The 22,809-nt window shown below is 43.8% G+C and overlaps 2 long non-coding RNA genes across 2 annotated transcripts in view; one reads left to right on the forward strand and one right to left on the reverse strand.

Annotated features, from left to right (window-relative positions):
• Positions 1-302: 302 nt before the first annotated feature.
• LOC148685580 (uncharacterized) overlaps positions 303-22,809 on the reverse strand; it is a 32,198-nt gene continuing 9,691 nt past the window's right edge. Inside the window, exons 3-4 of the long non-coding RNA XR_015950145.1 lie at positions 4,873-4,938; positions 303-493 (exon numbers count right to left, since the gene is read on the reverse strand). This is a non-coding gene — a long non-coding RNA (uncharacterized LOC148685580). The remainder of the gene's footprint in view (positions 494-4,872; positions 4,939-22,809) is intronic.
• Positions 8,877-22,809, forward strand: part of LOC148685581 (uncharacterized) — a 34,892-nt gene continuing 20,959 nt past the window's right edge. Inside the window, exon 1 of the long non-coding RNA XR_015950144.1 lies at positions 8,877-9,327. This is a non-coding gene — a long non-coding RNA (uncharacterized LOC148685581). The remainder of the gene's footprint in view (positions 9,328-22,809) is intronic.

The following is a 22,809-nucleotide window of genomic DNA, read 5'->3' on the forward strand; positions in this document are numbered from 1 at the left end:
AGCCCTATCAATAAGCAGCACAAGGAAGCCCGCCCCAGGCAGGGGATTTGGGGGTACTATTACAAGGCAGCAAATGGTCAATTATTTGGTTTGTTGTTATATTTTTACCACCAGGGGAAGACCATTCAGATTTCTCTCTGCCTTCTTCTTTTGCCTTGGGCACCAATATGTTTCAGGCCATCTCTAAGTATGCAGGATCCTAACAGGATCTTACAAAATAAAAAAAAATCCTTCAGTAGCACCTGAAAGACCAACAAAGTTTTAATTTTGGTATGAGCTTTCGTGTGCATGCACACTTCATCAGATCTTACAAGTAAGAGATGTACAACCCACTGGAAAATATTCCCGCCCAAGCCCCTTGAAGTGAATGGGAGCCTTGCAAGGAGGACAATAGCTACGCAGGCTGACTTTCAAACAGTCTGGATGGAAGGCTAGGTTGCCTGCTTCTTCTACACCAGCAATTTCAACACACGGGAGAAAGTCATTTTTGTGCCTGAAAGCAGAAAGAAAAATTTAAAGTGTTTAACCAGGTTGGAGAAAGATACATAAACCACATTTTTTTTAATTTCTTGTATGCCACCCTTCCTCATGTGAGAACCCAGGGTGGCTTAAAACAAAGATCCACTTGCACTTTTAAGGGACCCCCCATTTACAAATGGTTCCCCAAATGGCCCAATGACAATTTATGGAAGAGTGAAAACTTTTGGGGGGATTGAAATGAAATTGCTGGCAGGATTTGAAATTGAGAGATGGGAAGAAATGATAATACAGTGGTACCTCGGCTTACAAACACAATTGGTTCTGGAAGTCTGTACTGAACCTGAAGCAAACTTTCCCATTGAAAGTAATGGAAAGTGGATTAATCCGTTCCAGACGGTCCGTGGAGTACTTAAACTGAAGCGTACTTAACCTGAAGTGAACTTTCCCATTGAAAGTAATGGAAAGTGGATTAATCCGTTCCAGACGGTCCGTGGAGTACTTAAACTGAAGCGTACTTAACCTGAAGTGAACTTTCCCATTGAAAGTAATGGAAAGTGGATTAATCCGTTCCAGATGGGTCCGTGGAGTACTTAAACTGAAGCGTACTTAACCTGAAGTGAACTTTCCCATTGAAAGTAATGGAAAGTGGATTAATCCGTTCCAGATGGGTCCGTGGAGTACTTAAACTGAAGCGTACTTAACCTGAAGTGAACTTTCCCATTGAAAGTAATGGAAAGTGGATTAATCCGTTACAAACGGTCCGTGGAGTACTTAAACTGAAGCGTACTTAACCTGAAGTGAACTTTCCTATTGAAAGTAATGGAAAGTGGATTAATCCATTCCAGATGGTCCGTGGAGTACTTAAACTGAAGCGTACTTAACCTGAAGTGAACTTTCCCATTGAAAGTAATGGAAAGTGGATTAATCTGTTCCAGACGGTCCGTGGAGTACTTAAACTGAAGCGTACTTAACCTGAAGTGAACTTTCCCATTGAAAGTAATGGAAAGTGGATTAATCCATTCCAGATGGGTCCGCGGAGTGCTTAAACAGAAAATACTCAAACCGAGGCATACTTAAACCGAGGTATGACTGTACACGAAATAGAGGAATGCATATTAGATGAAATGTGCGATGTAATAGAAGAATGTGCATTTGATTGAATGTGTGACATTATGCAGTCCACAAAAGGATGGGCATATAAACAGCATGGAAGGGAAGGTGGGAAGTCAAATTAAAAGAGAAATATATAACCAAATCTGAAGTTTGAAATCAATTGGTTAAAGTTATGAAATCTAATAAAAATCTTTAAAAGCAAAAGCAAAGGTGCACTTGTGCAATGGGGCTTTTCCCTTCTCATTCCCCCGTGTGGCCCCATGTCTGGAAAAGCGGCTCTGGGGTCAGGTCCATCTTAAGCATATCTGGTGCCGTGGTGCCGTGGTGAGAAGATCCCTCCGGCGCACCCCCCCCCCCCGTTTCCCAGCGCTGTTGTCGGGCGGCTCGGCGCCCTGGTGCCTTGCGCCACCCAGCCTTGCCTTAGAGCCGGCCCTGTCTGGGGTGCATGGGTTGGGGAGGAGAGGAGAGGCCTTTCCACCTGGCAAGCTGAAATACTTCCCGAGATGGAACATTTGTCACAGGGTAACGTTGGTCATTGTGGGCTAAATAGAACTCTTAAGATCAGAGCCGCAGTACTTCTGGATCCCAGATGCCGGGGCCCAACAGTGTGCATGTGTGTGTCGGGTGTGTGTCCCCCTTAACTCCCTGCTTCTGGGCACCCCCTTAACATCTGGATGGACTAAAGGATCTCTTAGTGCAGGCCCCTCACATTCTTCGTTTCCATTTCCATCACATCTTCCAATTCAGGCGTTTCGACTTTCCTTCTGCTCAGCCCACCCTCTTTATCCGTAACCCAAGGCTTGCTTTATTTACTGCCTCGACAACCTCGTCAAAAGTCCACATTCCCCTGCCGTGACAACACTTTCTTCCAATATTCTGGTGAATTTTTATGTCAGTTGCTATGTGTGTGTTTTTTGTTCCGACTTAGTGAAATATATTTCTTTCGAGTTGCCTTTGACAAAATGTGTCATTTTTGAACTTTACACTGGATTTCTTGGCTCCGGCTCCCTTTGAGTTACGGCCTCTCTTCCCCTCTCTCAAATAAATTACTCTTCCCACCTTTTAGAGGACTGCTACACTGTCTCCTTCAGTGACCTCTTGTTCTTCATTCTCTTTGAAAGTTCTCATTATTTAGTTTAAGCCCTTCTGCGGCCTCCTTTTTCTTTTTCCTGCCATGATTTTTGTTTTGTTTTGTTCTGCAGTCCTCAGCCCTGCCAGTTTTCTTCTTTTCCTGCAGGGGCAAAATCCAAAGCACCCTGGCTGGAGTCCAGATTTGAGTAATTATTTTCTGTCTCCCTAAAACCCTTTTGCCCTGACTATTGTATATGATTCTTGGGGTTCATCTTGGCTTCTTGCCCTGCTAAGCACTGTTGCCTTCTGTTTCCAGACTCTCATGCCTGAGACTGTGCTTAACAAAGAAATGGAGAGTTTTAAAGTATTTAATTGACATATATATATTTGCAATGCACCCAGAAAAAGACTGAGGGGTCCTCCTTACAGCTTACTTATCTATCCAGGTATTGAGATCGATGCCCTGCGATGGATGTCGGAGGAATCTGTTGAAAATGGACTATCAAGCTGATTTCCTTCATCAACGCATGCATTTTTTCTATGGATGCTGTTTGCCTCCCTTCTCCACAATGAAATTTTCTCTTTCTTGTTTTGTACAAGCTGCATTATGACATATTAATTGATGTATAACTGCTGCTATCCCGATGGGGGCCTCATCACTGTTCTTTTCCCCAAAGTGTCGCTTGTTGATTTTGTGTGCCCATAAGATGAAGCAGCCTCTAGGCACTAAGGCTGCAAGTCTAACCACGTTTCCTTAGAAGTAAGTCCGATTGAGTTCAATGGGTCTTACTCCCAGGTAAGTGGAGTTATGACTGCAGCCTCAATCCTACTTCCTACTGTGAATTTTATAAACCACATGGAAAGTACTGACCTTCTGGACTATATCTGTGCTCATCAGTTAAAATCTTAAAGAGTTTCAAGCTTTCTTTAGACAGTGTGTGGAACAAAGCAAGCTAAGCTAAGAGACATCAGGTAGGATCCAGAGTCTGGGGCAAACAAGAGTGGGTTCCCTATTTCCCCACTGGGAAGGCACATAATGCAGGGTGCCGACTTGGGCCCCAGATTATGAGTGCCCAGCGGCGCACGTGGTGTAATCGCGCCCCCCCATTCTCTAGTAGCAGCAAGAAGAGACAGAGACAGGGTTGAATTATGACAGGACACTGAACTACCAAGTTACAAAGTATTGGGAGAAGAAGGAGAGGGAGTTGGAGAATAGATACTGGTAGCAGTCACATCTTTAGAGAGCCTGGGAATTTCCCCTTCTCCAAGGACAATTAGGATTCAAGAGCAAAGAACGCAGCGATGTTTGCCTCCTGAGACTTTCCGTAGGGACACAGGGTGTTGGGAAAGGAAAAGGAGGGGCTCAGAGTGAGCAACGTAATGATGGCGTCCAGGACTAGATTGTCTTGCTCCACAATTGCTGAATAAAACCATAAATACGAACTTTCTTGTTTCTTTTTTGATCCTGGAGGCTGACAGGTGTCAATGCTGAGCACCCATAACAATTTTTTTGTGTGTGCCTGGGCCCCTGGGCCCCCTATAGCTGGTGCCAGCAACATAATGAGTTTGGGGATATGGACTGATGGGCCTTCTCAGCCATACCCACAGGCTGACAGTGGGCTGACAGTATCATGGTTGCCCTAAGTCAGTCTTTCTCTCCCTTAACTCTAGCCTGCTTGCTGGAGGGAAATGTTATCTCTGTCACCATATGTGAGGGATGTCAGAATCCCTGCCCTTGGAATAATAATAATAATAATAATAATAATAATAATAATAATAATAATAATACTTGTACCCCACCCATCTGACTGGGTTGCCTCAGCCACTCTGGCTGGCTTCCAACAGAATATAAAGAACATATGATACACCAGACATTAAAAGCTTCCCAACTGAGGGCTGCTGTGCCAATGCTTGCATAAGCTATAGCATACAAAGTTGAGCCAATGAAGTCTCTGTGTGGATCTTGCTCTCCTTGTCAGCTCTGCTGTGAGGACAATGGACAGCTTATAGAAAATTTGCCTCCTCTGTCTGTGTCGTGGCTTAGAATTGCCCAGTCCTGAAAGACCACATCACACCCTGTCAAAGCTGGTTCTCTGCGGCTTGCTCAGTGTGCAGCTCAGAGCTGTCAGTAGATCCTGGTGGTTGGGTGGACAGAGGCTGGCAGGTATGCATATAGGCCCCAGTTTAATGCAGAATGGGTGTGAAAACCTGGGGATTGGTGAAACGCCCATAGCAGCGGAAATCTTAATTCTGGGGCTGCATTACGAAAAGCATCTTTCCAAGGGAAAAAAAAAAGAGAAAACATAATTAAGTAAAAGCAATATTCTGCCTGTCATAACCATAGAAACAGCCTGGCTAAGCTGGGGACATGTAAGAATTCTTGCAAATTTGATGCCAATCCATGTGACAGTCAGGAGTGTACACTCTGAGGCTGAATCAGGGAGGATAATTGAAGCCTTGCAGAAAGGCAAGCCAGAGTGTGGGTGAACACTTAGCAGTAACTGGAAATTTAATGCACTATAGAGAAATGTGTGTTTCACTTCCTGCAAGAAAGGAATACTCATGTCTTTTGGATCTGGATAGAGAGACCATTTGTGATCCTTATTCCAGGAAACGGGTCTCATTAATAATAAAAGGTGGGGGCACAAAACACATAAGGGGAGAACTGTACTGTTCCTATTGTTATTACTAATCTATTTAAATTGTGCACCACAATAATTTACAAAGTTTTAAGGAATTAGACAGGCCAAACAATAGGCCTCTGCTCTAAGGAGCTTGCAATCTAAATTTTGACTGGGAGTGTGGGCAGTCAGAACAATGGGAGGAAAGAGAGAGGCAAGGAAAACTTATTTTCATTTTTGTGAGTGCCTCTTTTTTATGGAGCTTGGCAACCCTTGCTGTAAACATATTTGAGTTGTTTCAGTGCCATCCCCCTTAGTTTTTGTTTCCCTGCCTCATTGCAGCCCTTGGTCTCGTTTTCTCACATTGTCATTGACCCCATTGGCTGTCGTGACCCTCAAAAATGGACGGACGATGTAATGTGTAACATATCAATGAAATCACATTAGTCCCTGCTGCCAATTGGCTTAAATGATAGCGCAGGCTGCGAGGGCATTGGAGAAGGAAGAAAATGGCGGCAGGAAGAAGCAATAGCCAAAGGAGTAAAAGGACAATGAATAATATCCAAACAATGCAAACATTCAGCAAGGTGGGGTTGGATGATGATGATGATGATAATAATAATACTACTAATAATAATACTACTAATAATTTATTATTTATACCCCGCCCATCTGGCTGGGTTTCCCCAGCCACTCTGGGTGGCTTCCAACAGAAAAATAAAATAATTGATTAAACATTAAAAGCATCCCTAAACAGGGCTGCCTTCAGATGTCTTCTAAAATTCTGGTAGCTGTTTTTCTCTTTGACATCTGATGGGAGGGCGTTCCACAGGGCGGGCGCCACTACCGAGAAGGCCCTCTGCCTGGTTCCCTGTAACTTGGCTTCTCACAATGAGGGAACTGCCAGAAGGCCCTCGGTACTGGACCATGTTTCGGCTTTGTGGTATAGTGGTTAAGAGCGATAGACTCATAATCTGGGGAACTGGGTTCGCGTCACTGCTCCTCCACATGCAGCTGCTGGGTGACCTTGGGCTGGTCACACTTCTCTGAAGTCTCTCAGCCCCACTCACCTCACAGAGTGTTTGTTGTGGGGGAGGAAGGGAAAGGAGATTCTTAGCTGCTTTGAGACTCCTTCGGGTAGTGATAAAACGGGATATCAAATCCAAAGTCTTCTTCTTCTGTGTCAAATGTGCTACTTTCAAAGGCCCATTACAAACGACCAACTTACCAATCAGCAAGGGTTTTACTTTGTTAAGAACAAAGTTGTTGAGTCAGGCCAAAAGTCCAGCATCCTGTTCTCACAGTAATGTTCTCTCCATTAATGGTGGAGCCTTGCTAAAGCCCACAATAACAAGAGGTAGTAAATTCAGTAGCATAATGATCAGATTTCTCCACTAGCCATATTCAGTCATTCCCCGCGTGTGATTGCAGCTGCATGAGGGGAAGAGGGCAGGGTCATAATTCTTTGGCCCCGCCTTTGGTCACTTCCCAATGGTCTGGACTTCACATCCTTCTTCATAGTCAACCTGACCATCTGCAACAGGAGAACAGAGCTTACTCCTGCTGACCGTGATCTGGAACCCTGATTGGTTCAGGGTTCTAAAACTGGAGTTGCGGAGGCTCCCTGGTGCAGATCTTTAGCTCAAATGCATGGCGAGCGGCTGAGATGCAACGGAGAGGGCAGGGCACACAACAACAGCACTCTCCCATCTTGTGCAAGTGTAATTTAGTGAGTGGGAAGGCAACTGTATAGGTCTAGACTCCAGAGGATTTTTATTATGGGGGGGGATAAGTGAGAAACATATGACTATTGCTATGATTTTAGGCTGAGTTGCATGATGGAGCTGCTTAGTTGTGTGTATGTGATATATATAAAACTTGGTTTTTAGGGTCTGAGGTGGGCCGCATGGGCTTAAAAGCAATAAAAATCTTTTTTTTAAAAAAAAAAAATCTAGATGTTTCCCCTGAAGAGAGCAACTCCCACGAAAGAGTAACTTGTTTTAGAAACAAGAACATTATCAGTATGACGGATAAAATATGAATCATCTTAAAGAACAACAAGAACAGTGACAAACCATTGCAGCAATGTTGGAGGAGATAGGGCTTCACAAACAGGCTAAGTAGCAATAGCTACAGAGCGCTTCTAAGTGAAGTGTATTCTCCCATATCACTGCAGTTTAGCACACATTTGGGGCCACTTTCCCCTGGTTACCAGTTGCCACAAGTTGTACCACAAATAAATACTGAAATTAGAAAATATGTGGTGCAGCCATACTCTGCTTTGGATTTTTAGTTGACCCATTTATTAAGGCCTCGTTTCCTTCTGTCAAAGCACTGTGGGTGATTGAAATTTGCCACAGCCACCTGACAGTTACACATTTGTTCGCTGAAACAATTTCTTCTTGCAAAGGCCAAGGAACCGTTGGACAGGGGGTGGGGTCATGTAGAAATCCAACCCCCTTCCCTTAGTCAGAGTGTGGTTTATTTTCAAAGTCGGAGTTGAATTAATAGTCAGCACGGCTTTGCATAGTGTTATGAACTAAGTGGGTTTATGGAGAGATATGATGGAAAGGCTTTATGGAGCAAGTGGGTTATGCGGAGAGATTTGAAGGAACAGAGGGAAGTGGCACCATTTTAATTAGGAGTGGGGAACCTGTGCCCCTTTAGATCTTGTTGGAATACAACTCTCATCAGCCCCAGTCACCAAGGGATGATAGGAGTTGTAGTCTAACAACATCTGAAGGGGCACAGGTTTTCCACCTCTGAAGTGCTAGGGCAGCAGTTTTCAACCAGTGGACTGTGGCACCCTGGGGTGCCTTGAATGATGGTCAGGGGTGCCACGGGCAACACTGGCCTCTGTCCCTCTTTCCTTCCTTCCCTCCTTTGATGCCCTCTCATGTCTCTGCCTCCCAAAGGCTTCCACAGCTGCTGTTGTTGCAGCAGACCTGACTACAAGCTCCCTAGGCCACTGGTGTGTCTGGGGCTGGCCAGGGGGTGCTTCCCAGGATCCTGTGGGGCAATGTGAGGGGCAACCTCAGAGACCAGGGCCAGCAGCAGAGGCTGCCCAGAGGATCCCCAAGGAGAGGGGAGGGGAGAGGAGGCTGAGGGAACACTCCCCAAGGGAGGATGTTTGAAAAAGGGTGAGAGGCTGCCAGCTCTGCAGGCAAGGGTGTGATATAACTGGGCTCCTGAGCCTCACAGGGGCGTCGCAGAAAGAATGTAGTTTGGTCAAGGGAGTTCTGGACTCAGAAACATTGAAAACCTCTGCTAGGGGCAGCAAAGGTAAGCAAGGGAGCAGGAGATATTTGGTCATGTTGTCGTTTGGGTTGTTTGCTCCTAAAAGCAAGCAAGCAAGCACTAGAGAATGAATGAAAGAGAGAAAGAAAGAAAAGCAGAGAGGTTACAAATCAGCATTAAGTAGGAGGAAAACAATCCAGTTCTTGAACAGTAAGCACTGCAGCCTAGCTAAATCGTACACTTAGAAACCTGGTGTTTTGGGGCATATTGCTGCAAACAGATGGGAAATATGCCTTGTGATTGCCAAGGTTTCCCGAGCCCCACACACTTTGCCATGGCAGTGTATCTGGAAGTTTACAAGTGGGAGGCAATTTGGGAACTTCTCTCAAGCGCCTGTGTTCCCTCCCTTTCCCCCTCTTCTGGAAGAGGAGCAAGAGATGCCTTTGGCTTTTCTTTGGCAGCACCAGCAATGGCGAGAACCTCACATTCCTAGAGATCTTTCATCCAAACGGCTTTCTATATACAAAAGCAATTTGCAGGCATCATTGACTGATTGCACAAACCTCGGCCCCCAACGCTCCTGATTGGCCTGTCGCAGCAGTGGGACCGTGGCTGCATCTATTCTTGCTGCCAAGGCAGGTTTAAAAGCAGCAGGCTTGAGGCCCTTCTTGTCATTACAGCTACAGCCATATGCATGCCCACCATCTGGTTCTGAGGGCAACATATGTATCTGACAACAAATGCAGGACCTGACTGTACGACTCGCTGACAAAAGCTGTACTGCTCTGGAGATGTGGAAACAGAGGTGAGTTTGTGCTCTTCTTGAAATTAAAAGAATGCTGTCCGAAAGGTATCCTTTTCATTGTACTGGATGAAAATAGAGGATAAAGGAATGATGCATACTGACTAATGCCATTCAGGTTACACACACACACTTTATTTATTTGGTCTTTCATATTAAATTTTTACAAAGATATATCAAACATAAAACATAAAAACAAGATTCCAAGGAATCTCCTGGACTTCCACCCTCCCCTTTGTGGGTCCTATTATTAATCATTTCCTCCTGCATCTTTTATGATGATCCAAATCTTTTACATTTCCACTCTGTCTAGAATTCACCCTTAAACTACAAGTGTTATTCCAACCCTACTTACAATTTTGACTGTTTACAATGGTCTTTAAGATAAGTTATAATTTTCCTCCCTTCCTTATTATAATGTTGGTCTTCCTGATTTCTGATTCTTCTGGCCATTTTAGCCATTTCAGCATAGTCCATCAACTTCATCTGCCATTCTTCTCTGGTTGGAACTTCTATCTTCTTTCCAGGGATGCACACACACATATCTTTTGTCCCTCGCTCTCACACTCTGCCGTTACACCTATGAAGTAGCATACAGCCTACACCTCTGATCCCAGATCTTTTCCTAATATGTGAACCCAGCCAGTCGAAGCTGTTCCCAGGGTGTGGCTGCTGTCGCATACTGACAGCTTACCTTGGAGCCACAGTTGAGAGCTGAGTGCAGGGTGGGGACCAAAGGTGAACAAACTACTGCCCCAGAAAGAGCATGACATGTCCCCCGTGACCAGACGTACTACCCCTCCCCCTAACACCCCATACATCCCTGCAGTGCTTTTTTCCCTTAAAAAATGTTTAGGGGTACTCTCCTTTTGACTCTAGAAAATCACTATTTTATAGTTCAAATCGGGAAAAATAAATACAGTAAATGGACAAAAATACAAAGAACATGCATTACACCGGGAAAGGAAATGAAGTCGCCATTGGAGGTGGTAACAACAAAACTGATCAATCACTGTGCTAGATTCCAACTCCTACTTCACACATTAAACGCTTCCGCCTGAGACTCAAGAAACACCATCACAGGAAATGAGGCTGCCATCAAAAGACTTCCGGTCTGCCGCGCTGGCAAGAGGACGCAGAGACCTTGAGCTCCGAGGTCTCTGGCATCGCGGAGGGGGGGGAATCCGTGGGGCGTGCGATTCCCCACAAAACCCCCGGGAAGAGCGTCCCGGGGGCTTAGAGCCCAGCGGAGCTCTAATCAGCGATTCATCTGCTGCCCGGAGACTCAGTAGAGTCAGGCGAGAGCCAGCGGAGTGGAGTCGCGGGAGCCATTTTGGGCACCACTGTCACCTCCAAGAAGCGAAGCCCCAAGTCTTCTACCAGCAAGCGGCAGATTCTTCCCAAGAAACAAAAGATTTGGACAAAGTAAGTGAAATCTTTAATTCGAACTTTGGAAATCCAATTGGAACTATAGGAAGAAATTCCAAAAAATCGGAAGTCGATCTCTTCCTACTGTGGATTATAGAGGCGCAAAAATATCCCAAAGCCGAAAGGGAAATTGATTACCTTATAACTCCAAAGAAAGAAGCCTTTTTTAACCCCTTCTTGACCCTGGAGCTGGCACCCCACGAGCAAGGTCATTAAGAAATAAATTTGACAGCTGTCAAAAAGGGAAAGAAGGAAAAAAAATTCGCTAAGGATATTATTTGATATTAGAATTTGAAATTTTTAATTGTTTGTTTGTTTGTCTATTATGCTGGAAGATATACATGTTTGGGGGGTTCCCTATCCCAATCTCTCCTTATGTCTCGGGGCCTCCTGGTGGCGGGGGGGGGGGGTGAGGACAAACCCAGATTTAAAATGGACTACCTTCGACTCTCAACACCCGCAGGATCCACTTGTGGCAGAAGGGGACTTGTGGGGGGAGGGGGGAAGTTGGGCAGAAATGTTTTTCTTTATGTCTTATCTTTTTGTGTTGTTATATAAAACTAATAAAAATTATTTTTTAAAAAAAAAGGAAATGAGGCTGCCATCGGGGGTAGCAACGGAACTAACGATTCACCGTGCTAGAGAAGAAACTAACATGTTTTTTAAAATTAGCTTCTTCTCCCATTAGATTCACAAAATGTTTAGGGTTATACGTACCCCTGCGTCTCCCTCCCCCCAAAAAGCACCGCACCCCTGCAAGTATACTGCTCTAGGCTCGATCTACACCACTGACATGTTTAACGTTATTAGAACGATATTAGATATCTTGTTCTAGAATGTCACAGGGCATACATGTAATTTAAATCGTTTTCCTTACTTTGTTGTTGATTTATTTCCATCGAAACGTTGCTGGTTGCTCTGCAGAGCCCTCTGGTGTGACATTTTAATAACACATTAAGAACGTTAAAAACAATGTGCCATTTATCCCTCCATGTTACCACAGCCCTTCTTTGACCCTTTCTTAGCGTTAAAAGACATGTGTGTAGATCCGCCCCTGGCTATGCCTGCTTGTCGTTAGCAAGCTTTGCCCAGACCATCTGTGTACACACACACACACACACACACACACACACACACACACAAACCCACGTCTTGAATCCAGACTAATTCTATGAGAACGTAAGATTAAAATGTGGTTATTTCATAAAAATAGTGAGTGTCACCTCAACAACCAGAAGCATAGGAGGTACTGTCCTCATAATGAATGGTGTGGATTTCATAAAGGGAGACTTGGATTTTTCAACATCAAGTACAAAACTATATTTAAAAAAGCACACCTCTGGCTAATCACCTGATGTTATACTTGCTCTTAGTGTTAAGGATTAGTACGTCAGGTCATGCCACATGTAAATTTACCACTTTTCATCAAATTCCGGCAAAAAAATCTCTTGCCGTGCGTCATTTTAAGCTGTCACAGCCCTCTGCTTTTACCATGGACCTGAATCAATACTGATCTCAGTTTGAAAGCACTTATGGCAGGGATCATATTTGTAGATCCACAGGCAGAATGGATACATGCTAGAGCTAGTCACCTTGGCATTTATGCAGCCTCATTGACATATTAAATATAGGCATTCACCATGACTATTAACCTTACAACTATTAAGCAATAAACCCCCACATACATATTTATTTGATGAATATTGTATAGCTGCATAGTGTCTTCCCAAACAGACGTGGATGTGGAAGAAGGTGCTATGAAGTCAGACTATAGAATTGGCAGAGAAAGGGGGAATCAAAAGTGGATATGCCCTCTTGTTTCCCTTTGATGTCAGTGACTTGATATTGATCATACGATAAGAAAAAGTAGTGAGGTTCCCTTACAATAGGAAGCGTCATTCACTCTAATATCAGGTATCACCTGACAATCTCTTGAATGCAGTGCTAAAAATGCTGCCTAGAAGGGTACATTTAGGAGAAAATTACACTTGCCCCCCAAATGTCACCTAAAGTGATTTATTTCCAGCTTCTTCTTCAGGTAAAAGATCTGAGGAGTTACAGCTGAAGAGTAGCGAACTTTCCTGGGGAGGCTCCAGACAACCTTAGGATGTCATTTGATTTTGCCAATGATTAATAAAGATATTATTATTATTAATTTCAAAAGGAGAGGGAGAAGGAAATGTCACACAGATATAAGGAAGAACTGATATTATTACAATGAGATCACTTGAAGCACCAGTATTAATTCATTTTATCAATTAAATAATTGTTGAAATTATTTAATTTATAAACATGCTATCATTTTTCATTAATTAAAGCATCCTTAGGGCACCTTTGAGGGCAAATACCCTCACAAGGTGGCTTCCGATACACAAAATACAAACGGCTGAAAAAATGGATAAAATAAGATACGAGCAGCAGTTCAAAAACATGGCAAATAGACGACAGATAAAATCTCACCATCATAGCTTTGAAGATTAAATACGACTTTTGATGGCAGCATTAGAAGACAAAAAAAGGAAAAAGAAAAAAGAAAAAAGCAGGAGTAGGTCAGATTTGAAAATAAACTGTTTTAAAAATACCTGCTAGCTTGAATAGCTCAGTACGTTAGAGAGTGGTGCTGATAATGTCAAGGTGTTGTTGTTGTTGTTGTTGTTGTTGTTGTTGTTGTTGTTGTTAGAATTTACATACCGCCCTATATCTGGGGGTCTCACGGTGGTTCACAGAATAAAAGGAAGATATAAAACCACAAAATATATAATAAAAATAAAAACGACAACCCAATAACCCCTCCAAAAAGAGCCATATTTTAAAAGGGATAGGATGTCAATCAAATCAACCAAAGGCCTGGTTAAAAAGGAATGTTTTTCCCTTGTGCCTAAAGGTGTATAATGAAGGGGCCAGACAAACTTCCCTAGGGAGAGAATTCCACGGGGAGCCACTGCAGAGAAGGCCCCGTTCTCAGAGGAGGCACACATAGGATGGCCTCAGAAGATGATCTCAGGGTCCGGGTAGGTTCATATGGAAAGGGGCAGTCCTTGAGGTTGTGAGTTTGATCCTCGTACGGGACAGCTGCGTATTCCTGCATTGCAGGGGGCTGGACTAGATGACTCACAGGGTCCCTTTCAACTCTACAATTCTAGGATTGTGAATTCTATGAGTTGAAGGGCCAAATGGGTGAAGAGTTCCGTAGACTGAGCTGCCCCGGGCCTAATGCAAAATGAGTCTGGGGGCTTCCCTGAATTTCAACTGGACTGTACTTCTATGCCGACGTTTACGTTGACATAATGTGCACTGGGGTAGCAAAAGATTCCTCCTAAACACTGAGCCTCCCCTGTATATCTCCGCCTTGCTCACTTCCCGCCCTCCCATGCTGGTGGTTTCTTTCAGGGACTACGGCTTCTGCCAGCAATACCTTCCTCTAGTACAAGGCTGAAGCCATGCCAGCGCAGATCCGCTACGGCAGCACATTTTTGGACTCTTCTAACGGGGGGGGGGCGGATTAGGAATGGAACCACCCCTTACCCTGAGCAATAGAGACAGGCTATTATGAACCAAGCTGAGCAACCAGGTATAAAAACTCCCATGAAGTGCATGCGTCTCGTTTGAAGGAGAGAGAAAAGCCCACGGGAAATGCAGACATTGCTTGGTGTACACTCAGCATATGCTGATGTTGAACAGTGTGCATTTAAGAAACGAACTGACAGATGCGAGGCTCCACGTTCACTGATACCCCTGGTTAAAGGGGGCCGTTTTAGCAGTCTCACCAACCCCTGTCACTAATTGGGCCTTTTACATGAGTTACCCTGTTGGTTCCCCCCCTTAATAAATGAGATGTTTCCATAGTAACTGCCACATTACATGGGCCCATACTTGCGATCTGTCGGAGACACAGATCAACAGCTCAGATAAATAAACTTCTCAACATGACATAAACACCAAGTTTCCTTAATATGCTATTGAGATGAAATAGCGACAGGCAGAATATGCCCCCCCTTCCATCTCTCGCCCTCCCCTCACTTTTGCATTCAGCTTGGCTTTTTTAAAAAAACAAACAAAAAAAACCAGAGTCTTTGAATCCAGTCTAGCCAGCTAATGGAAGTGGAAAGAGCTGCGGCTTAAAACTTAAAAGGAGCTTGTGTCTTCATGGTTGCTCTGTCAGAGACGGCACCAGGTGTGAGCCTTGCCCCCGACAAAGTGTTGTCAGGTGGGCTTCTTCCTGCATAAGTGAGCTTTCTGACAGCAGGTGGCGGCAGCGAGCGGCAGCAGTGCTGCGGAATTGATTTGATTATTTAATTTCTATACGGCTTAATCTATTAAACATAACTCAAAGGGGTGTACAAAGGATTGCAGCGACAGCAGACAATGCGATTCACAGTGTGAAGCTGAGAACCGCCTGCCATTGGGATTGCCCACAATGCTCTCTGGGAGTACGGCAAGCAATTCAAAATGGCGGGTTCCAGCTGCCCACCACAGGCACTCAGAGTATGTGTGAACAGGAGGTCTTGGTAACTAGGGGTCTTAGTAGACCACAAGCCTAACATGAGTCAACAGTGTGATGGAGCAGAAAAAGAAAAAGCTAGTGCCATTCTTGACTGCATCAACAGAAGGGATGTAATAGCTGCATTCTATTCTGCCTTGGTCAGACCACACATGGAGAACTGTGTCTGGTTCTGGGCACCACAATTTATGAAGGATACTGACAAGTTGGAAAGTGTGCAGAAGGGGGCGAACAGGGCTGGATTTAGATGAAGAGAGGCCCTAGGCTACTCTACTTGTGAGGCCCCTCCCCCACCGCCACCCTCATGACTAGAAGAAAATGGAAGAGTGTTATAAACAAAATTGAGTGAAGCCAAGGATGATGACGGGTATTTAAAATTCTGCAATGGAATTAAACCTTGTAAAGTTGACCTGAATAGTGAAATAGCCCAGGTGGGGCTTGGTAGCTTGGGAAGTAGGTGTATGATGCCTCAGCTGGAGTAGGCTCAGGTGAGGGACAGATGCCTCGTAAAGCTCATGAAGCCCAAGAGTATATAACAGGAAGACTCACCTGGCCAGGCCTTCGACCTCGACAGGCCCCCTTTGTTACTTGGGCACAGACTTGGAAAGCCCACCTCGAAAGTGTGGAGCAAATATAAGTCAGGTTGAGCCACTGGTTTCAACACCTGTCACTGGGCACAAGCACCCTTCCAGGTGATAGCCCACCGCAGAATCATAGCTTCTCAGCCCAGTATACCTAAAAGAGCGTCTCCACCCCTATCGTTCAGCCTGGACACTGAGGTCCAGTTCTGAGGGCCTTCTGGTGGTTCCCTCACTGCGAGAAGTGAGGTTACAGGGAACCAGGTAGAGGGCCTTCTCCTGCTCTCTGTAGTGGCCTCCCATCAGATGCCAAGCAGATAAACAACTATCTGATTTTAAGAAGACATCTGAAGGCAGTCCTGTTTAGGGATGTTTTTAATGTTTGATGTTTGGTCACTTATTATTATTATTATTATTATTATTATTATTATTATTCTGTTGGGAGCCGCCCAGAGTGGCTGGGGAAACCCAGCCAGATGGGCGGGGTATAAATAAGTTGTTGTTGTTGTTGCTGCTGCTGCTGTTGCAAGGGACCCCCAAGGGTCTTCTAGCCCAACCCCCTGCAATGCAGGAATCTCAATTAAAGCATCCAGGACAGGTGGCCATCCAACCGCTGCTTAAAAACCTCCAAGGAAGGAGACGCCACAACCTTATAAGGGAGTCAGTTCCACTGTCTAGCAGCTCTTACTGTCAGAACGTTCTTCTTGATGTTTATTCGGAATCTCCTTTCTTGTAACTTTAATCCATTGGTTTGTTTCCTAGCCTCCAGAGCAGGAGAAAACAAGCATGCTCCATCTTCCATGTGACTGCCTTTTAGGTATTTGAAGATGGCTATCATATCTCCTAATCGAAGAGTTGATGTTGGTTGTAGTGCCCTTATTGAGTGTATGAGCAAAATTGGGCTAACTGATATGACCCCATGACTTAGGTATCACACACTGCAAACAGGCTCAGAGGACAACAAGGCTCTGACACTATCCTTGTGAGAAAGGTCTTCCAGAACCAAATTCAGGACCATCCTGATTGAAGAACAAAGACTTGCCACTCTCCTATGATTCAGAGGAGGAGTGTCCCGTGGTACTTTTATCTCCTCAGACTTCTGGAGAAAAAGATTCCAAAATAAGGTAGGGGTCATTGTGCTGCATTAAGGCTTCAGTTGGAGCCAGGCAGAGACTATATCTCGTTCAATTAGTCAGGAGATGAAGAGCATGATCCAGTCCTAATTAAATACCTCCTGAATCTCACCATTTGCAGCGGGAAAGTTAATCACATAATAACTTCAGAATGAATTAACAAATACTTCTCTCCAATATTTTTCGGACAATCCTCCCCACTCTCCCTGCTGGTTTTTGTAGGGGCACAGAAGAGAACTACTGCTGTCAAATTTGATTAATCTCCTTTCACTCAGTTTTGAGGGGAGATTTGTGGCAACAGAGTCCAAAGGAAAGTGGCTCGGAAGGTGTTAAGAAAGAAGCCAGTGACCCTGAATTAGTTGGTCTCTAAATGCCGGTACAAAAGAAAGAAAGAAAGAAAACAATGAATATTCTAATTTGGCAGAAACATTAACCATCTATGTCTAACGTACTTGATAGAAGAACTGAAGGGTAAAAATGGTCAAATCTGGAGGACAGACCAAAGTCTAATTTCTGTCAAAAGAACATGCAAGGCGCGTGATAAAATAGCACCCGAAACAGCAAAGTGCTGTTAAGATTTGGCAGCATTGTTCAATAGAATTGCCCTTCAGCTAGGCAGGGCTTCTTAAATTTCTGATGGATGAGGTTAGCATTAGGCAACTGTTAGATCCCTGAAGGCTGGAGTGAAAGGGGAAGGGTGTGTGTGTGTGTAATGGACTCTTCCAAAGGAACTACATCTGTGGAAAGTATTTTGGCCTTGTGACAGAAAAGGATGGATATATGAACGTGAATGGTGTTAGGTTGTTTGTTTCTGTAGACAGCAGAAGATGCCCGTCAAAATGAATTTATTCATCAACTGTATTTATTACGTTAAGTTCCGCCATAACCCATGTTCTCTGGACAATGTACAATTAAGGAATTTAAAACTACCCAAAAGTATTAAAAAAACATATAATTTGGTCAAATGCAACACTAACATTCAGTAAAGCCAAATAACCCAAATCAGAGAATAAACACAGTGTTGGCTGCAAACATGTGACCCAGGAAGCAGTATTGATTGCATACGTTCTCTGCATTTGTGTATTTCTTTATTAGATTTATGCCCCATTTCTCAACTGTCAGGTCCTCAAAGCAGTTTGTTTGCTATTTAGATTTATTAGTCACCTCATAAAATAGGCGACGCACAGATATTTCAAATATAAAACAAGGCTAAATGCAAGAAAAATGTAATCAAATCAATGCACATTTTTTAAAAGCCGAAAGCCGCCCTGTTGAAGCTAAAACCAGCCACTATCCATCAGTGTTTTGAGAGCAAAATCTCCTATTCAGGGGTTGTACACAAAGAGCTGTTGCTGCCTGATTGAGCGCACTTTTGATTCTTCAAAAGTAAAACTCTTACTCAGAGTAGATCCGACGAAATGAAAGGCGTAACAAGACTAAGTTAATTTCATTCATTTCAGTGCATTTCCTCTGAGTAAAACTTAGCTGAATACCACCCAGTCTTGCCACCAGTGTCTGCTCCTGCAAATGTTTCACTGTGGCATGCATCCCCAAACTCGGCCCTCCAGATGTTTTGGGACTACAACTCCCATCATCCCTAGCTAACAGGACTAGAGGTCAGGGATGATGGGAACTGTAGTCCCAAAACACCTGGAAGGCCAAGCTTGGGGATGTCTGCACTGTGGACTCAGCTACATTAGTAAAAAATAATTAAAATAATGTTTTAAATGCATTATAACACTGTGACACCAGATGGCAGTACAGAGTTCTGTCTTTCGGCAGTGTGATTTCCCATTGTGAGGTTTACAATGCGTTTTCCTGAAATGTTTTTTTGATGTGTCTAGATCCAGCCTATGTCTCATAGGTGTTAGCACTCTGTATCAGCACACTTCCCAACTGAGAATAACACTTCAAGAGAGCACCAAACATCAGTTAATTAAATTCCGACTGAGCTCACCCTTTTCTCAGAGATATTTATAAAAAGTTGGCCCGGTTATTTACTTCACAAAATGTATACACCGCTTGATTGTAAAACAAACAAAACAAAACAAAACCCTCAAAGCAGGTTTGCAGAAATTATTTCTAAGAAAAATTAACAACAGTAATTTGAAACTTTTGAAAAGTTAAAAAGTTTATCAATGTAAATGTTTCGAACATAACCACTCTTCTGTGGTAAGAAACATAATGGGTTGCCACAAGTATTCATGAAGCTATCAGCGTGTTTTCTATCAAGCGGCCGTATGCACTTTGAATGTGAGATTTTAAATAACTGGTGAAAATTGCCATTGAACTTAAAGGCATCTCTGATCCAATTGTATCTTGAAATTTGGCTAATTATGGCCTTTTAAAATCTGGTGGTTATTGTTTTTGTTGGTTTTTATGGTATGTGTGTTTGTGGGTTTTTTTTTTTTTGTATGTTTGTGTTTTTATATTGTCCTTTTATTTTGTACTGTCCTGTGATCCTCGGATGAAGGGAAGTATAGAAATTTAATACTAAACAAACAAACAAACAAGGTTGGCAGCTATGAGAACAGGATGTGGAACAAGATGGGTCATTGGCTCTTCATACGTTTTTATTTCCCCCCCTCCTGTCCCATGTTCCTCCCCCCCCATGTTCTTATTCACATAACTCTGCTCAGAATGGAAACCATGTGCCATTAAGCCAAGTCTACATGTGACGCTCAACTATTATGTTGGATATTGTTATGCAGGGTGGAGTGGGTGTTCTGACCTCTGATGACTTTGGCCAAACACTTGTATATCTGTATTGTTTTATGGATGTTTAATTTCATAATTTTGTACTTCATTTCTATTGTAAACCTCTTTGGGACTCTTTCCCCTTGTGTGAAGCAATAAATGCATCTACTTTACTAAAACAACGGATCAAACAGCATTGAGCTATTTGCTTTTGTAGAAGGCAGAAATATTTTCTAAAATCCATCGAAAGGTTTTATACACACCCCTTGTGAAAAGCCTCCTGTGGCTTTATTAGGACAGCTAAGTTTGATTTTTGCCTTCTCACGTGACGTTGTCCAGAAAAGCAGAAGTGCCTATTTGTGATAAGGTCAGGTTAATTGTAGAATGGGTATCTGCATCTGCTGAGCATGAATTTCTGGAATGCACAGCAGGGTGATGGGTATTGCCTAGTGGAGAGGCATAACACTACTTCAAAGTCAAGTCCGCCAGCCATAATAAAAGCAAGCTGCGGAAATTCAAATAAAACAGATCTGGGGAGGAGAATGATTTTGATACTAAGATCTTGTGTGATGAATTACAGACCTGCTTTAAGCAGATTGTTATGTTTTGAAATCACATGCATGGCATCCCCAGCCATAGCTGGTGCAAGACCTATCTAATCATGGCTCCAGATGGATTGGAAAGCAAAGTTTTTTGTGCTCCTCAGGCCATGCCTGTTTCTCCCCTATAATAGCTTAGGGCATGTGCCAAGAGGTAGTCTGACGGTGCAGTTCTCGCATTTTATTCAAAGCCCAGATCCTGCGATTTTTCACAACAACCCAGACACAGAGATGCTTTGCAGCTAAGCTCTTTGTAACACTTACCCCCATGCCAAGATAAGCCTCACTTGCTAAATTTAATTTCTGTATATCCAGGCAGCTGTTTAAAGGCAGAGCTGCTTAAACGGGGATGGGGGAAAGCAAAGCTGCAACTCTATTTGGCAACCTGGGTGAATTGTTCAAATAGTGCGCATGTATCCTGCTCACCTGACCGTGGACAGCAGCTGCGACTCCATTGTGAAGGCCCTAATGGCTGGTGGGAGACATACTCCAACCACAGGAATTTGAATCTGCCCGCTTGTGGAATTGACCAATCATGGGCAGGGAGAAGACCGATGTCACAGGCGGGGTGAGGTTTGGGGAAAACCCACCAGGAGTCTTCACTTGGGTCCACTCCCTGGCCTTGAATTGGGCCCACCTCTTCACCTGGCACTGAGTGTCAATTGCAGATGGGCAACTTCAAGGCCTCTGATCAACTTTCTTAAGGCTTCTTTCTTACCTTTGAACTGGACTTTGACTGAACAGCCCTTCAAATAGAGGACTGTCCTCTATATAGGAGGACATGAGGTCACCCTCCTCTGTCCTGATTTCATCCCTCATTTTTTCTGGGCTATAACAAGTCTAGTTCTGCTCCTCTGCTTAAATAAGGATTGTTTCGAGCTTCGTTGAGAATGCTGTTCTGGTTAATGTGTGGTATGGAAAAAGGAACCACAGCAAATGCTTTTGGGTTGTGCCTGTTTTATCGTTGGGTCAGTGTTATACCATACAAGGGAATTATTGTCTCTGATCAGAGCAATGGCACAAAGCACTCAGTGCTGATGAGGCTGAACGGGCCAGGCACAAATGGTGCTGTTCTTGTACAAGTCAAGCTGCAATATGAACAATAAAGCAGGATGATCCTGCCAGTGCTTTGCTACAGAACAGTGCTTGCTCTTGGCACAAAGTATAGACAGTTAATACTTAATCCTTGTGATCAGGCTTCCAGCACAGTAGCATTGCCATGTCTCGTAATCCTGGCAGTGGAAGCTGTGCCACAAAGCCAGTTGCTTTCTGCTGCTGCTTCTGTGACACATGGAAGTGTTTGTGTCTGTTTGTAGCACATATTTGCCAACTACAGCTGCACCCCACTCCAAACCTGGTCCACGTGAGCATGGGCAGGGATGAAGCAGGAAGTGCCATGAACAATGAGCAAACTTGAGGGTTCGTCAGCTTTTTGAACGGGGATGTGGAACAGAGCCTAAAAGCACAACTTAGTAGGTTATGGGTGGAGTTATTAGAATCTGGTGGGTCACAGGTGAAGCCTAGAAGAATTTGGAGTCTATCCAATAAAACGTGGCTCTGATGACCGAACCAGTAAAATATTGGCTGGCTGGCAACTCTGGGCAGAAAGTCTGTTTTATCCCATTTTCACATGCAGCTGTGCATTTTTATTTTTGTTTTCCAGAAGTGGAGGTCAACCAGGTATGGAAATGGATAAGAGAGCTGACTTGGGAATGGAAAGTGACTTAACATTTTCACCTCTGGTTGTAAAAAGGATAAAAGATAAACCAATATAGGCCACTTCTGTCCAGCCCTGATTTCTTCTTTTATCATGACAAAATGCCTAGAATACTGCTAGCATATTGTTTCTGCATAGCTGATACCCCTGGTTCCTGCAAAGTCCATGGGGACAAGATCCAGGGAGCAATGTAAAATACAGAAAGCTGGATCCCCTTGTTCTGGAAAAAAAGCCTGGTCCTGGAAAATGTAGTAGGCAAACTAACTTTTGGGGATCCTTGCCCATCCTTTCAGTCCTCATTGAGGAACTCCTCATTCATTCATTCAGTCATTCAGTCATTCAATTTAGAGAATGTATATACCACACTTAACCTTTCTGGCAAAAATGTTTACAGGTATTACAGGTGGTTTACAGAAATTAAAAAACCAAAATAGCATGAACAAAATAACACGAAGAAAGAGCAGAACCCAATGCAATTTTAAAATGCATTGTATTTTAAATGCCATCACTTAAAACAAGTCAACAACTGAACAGGATTATCTTCTCAAGCATCCAGATAGGCCCAGGGTAAACAGCTGGGTTTTAAAGAAGAATTTTGAAGCACCCAATGGATGGAGCTTCCTGAATAAAATGTGGATAGTTAGCACATGTAGAGGACCACCTCTGAGCACACAACTGAGGCCACCTTAGAACAGCCAAGAGTGGCGTACCTGGATGTCATATGATAGGCACGCACCTTTGGCTCTTGACAAGCCTGAGATCCGGCAAGAGGAACAGCTGGAGCTGATTAGGGGAGGCAGAGGGATGCTGGAGGATGCGGTGGAAGCTTCAA

This window comes from Zootoca vivipara, chromosome 5 (genome assembly GCF_965207765.1).
Source record: "Zootoca vivipara chromosome 5, rZooViv2.hap1.1, whole genome shotgun sequence".
Taxonomy (NCBI): Eukaryota; Metazoa; Chordata; class Lepidosauria; order Squamata; family Lacertidae; genus Zootoca; species Zootoca vivipara.